Source organism: Prunus dulcis, chromosome 1, assembly GCF_902201215.1.
Source record: "Prunus dulcis chromosome 1, ALMONDv2, whole genome shotgun sequence".
Lineage (NCBI taxonomy): Eukaryota > Viridiplantae > Streptophyta > Magnoliopsida > Rosales > Rosaceae > Prunus > Prunus dulcis.
In genome coordinates, this window is record NC_047650.1 from 41,844,289 (window position 1) to 41,846,861 (window position 2,573).

Consider the following 2,573-nt stretch of genomic DNA (forward strand, 5'->3'; position numbering starts at 1 on the left):
CTCTAATCCCACGCTTTACAGATCCCCTTTGATGGCTCCCATGAACCTTCTTCTTCTTCCTATAACTGCGGCGGCGGCGACGATTGCTCGGTGTTTCTAGGGTTTGATTCTAGGATTTTTGTGTTTTGGGGGTTACCATTAGACCATTACTTGAGTATTTATTGTCCCCTTTTGACTTTTACTTTTCCAGAGTTATTATCCATATAAATAATTTAGTATTTTCTCGTTTAATACTCGTATTATACACATACGTATGCATTTTTCAATAATACTTCCGTTTTTTGTACAGGTCTTAAAGGCTCGGTAAAATACAAGTTTTTTAAAAACATACAATACATATATTTTACACGTACGTACATATTTTTCATTTTAATACACGTAGTGTTTATAAAGTTTTCAATAATACACACCAAATTCAAGTATTATCCACATAATTTTCACATATTATTGAATTAAAATAATATATATTAAAATAAATTATTGTAAAATATTATATAGTGGCCGAACTTTTTAGTTGTAACTTACCAAAATTATAATTTTTTTTCATAAATCGTATAGCCGTGTGGCTATAGTGGGCTTTTTAAATAAATTTTTTAAATAAATCGTATAGCCGTCCGGCTATACTGGGCTTTTTTTAATTAAAAAGCCTAGCCGCGCGGCTATACTCCGATGTTTTTAAAAAAAATTTAAAAAATAAATAGTATAGCCGTGCGGCTGTACATTTTTAAAGTTTTTAATAAATAGTATAGCCGCACGGCTATACTGTTTAAAATATAATATATTAAAAAAGTACAGCCGCCCGGACATACCCCTTTTTTGGAAATTAATAGTATAGCCGAGCGGCTATACTTTTTTATTTTTTTATTTTTTTAAGAGCCTCTTAGGCTTTAGGCGTTATGCGGGTCCCATACTCTTTTTTTGGAAGCCCATAGTCCACGAAGTCTACCAAGGCTTAATAAGGAAAGCCCAGCATTGTCAACGAGTGGGCAAGGAGGCGACTGCTGAATCCAACTCCATCATAGGCCCCCACTACCAAGGCTTAACGGTCCAGAACAAATTATATTTTTTTAAAATACTGTTTTTATTTTTTATTTTTAGAACGAAAATACTGTTTTTTAGGCCAACATAAATTTTATTTTGAAAGAGTATATTGAACTTTTTTAAACTAAAAAGAAGGCATTGCCCCCTGATTTATACACCTTGTTCCATTTTCCCTATGAACTTTTAATTTGGTATTGAGGCCCACCAATATTTCAAAACGTGTTAATGTGCCTCCTTCCATCAAGTTTGCCAATTCCTCTGTCAAACTCAGCTGCATATTGGCCAACTCAAGATTGACTTGATCAAATCTTCCATTCAAATTATATTCTGAATCAACATAGAAAAAGTGAAAATAGGCGAAAATTGGGGATTTCATAGGTGAAAATGGCCTCTGAAGGAAAGAATGGGTCGAATTAATTAGAGTTTAAGTGAGTTTAAGTGGGTAAACCAAATCTTAATTTGAATGAACAAAACCACCCCTATATTTTAAGGGTGTTGCTAAAATTATCTCAAAAATTAAATATCTCTAGCACACTGGTTTTACATTCAGTTTTTCGGTGATAAGTCATATAATTTCATTAAGGTCGAATATCAAAAGCCATACATTTCTTTTTTCATCTTTAGTTATATATGTTATCCATTAAAAGCTAACAATTTTTCTTGCAAGGAATTAGGCTATATGTATGATGTAGGACCCCGTTTCGGTTTTCGGCAGCAGCCACTATAATCTCAAAGTGGGCCGTTTGTGAACTACATGCACATCATAATCAGCACGGAACTCACACAAAACTACAACTGATGGAATGGTACCCAAATTTCCCGCTAAATGGGATCCACAACCTATAATATTGGACGTGAATATCACATTCACAATCACATCCCTACGCATGCATGATTATTCATAGCATCTGTTAAGATTTCAGAGGGATGGATTTTTGGTTCACCGTTAGCTATATTGATATTCTTTTCAATTTAACCACATGTTTAACAGGTATGTGGTTTTATACAAAAGGTCTCGATTTTATTAGGAGTGAAACCGTTTACTATATCCGATTTTCTATTTTGTTAAGTTCTCAATGTGGTACTCGTGTATTCTTTAACAGCATCAATTGAGAGATTTTTCAAACGAGTTTATGTGAGGAACCACTTAATGATACGAAGCGTTTACATTTTAAGTATTTATTAGAAGATCACTTTTGCAAAAAATCAATTAAATCTAAAACAATTAACCACTTAATAAAATGGTTGTCATTTCAATGTTTTCTTAAAGCACCATACTCGCATATTTAGTTGGTCACAACTAGATAAGAGTCTTGACTTGCACACATGTGGTTTCAAGTTTGAACTCCCTATAACACGTTGGTAGTGTCTGGTAAGAAACCCCCACTCTTTTGTAGTTTAGACTATCGCTTATATTATATATATATATATATAGTTGGCAAGCTTTGGTAGAGAGCAAGTAGTTGGCTTTGTTGGGTGCCAACCAAGTTAGTAATCATGTCCTATCCAACATAGCGGGGTCCGGGACATGC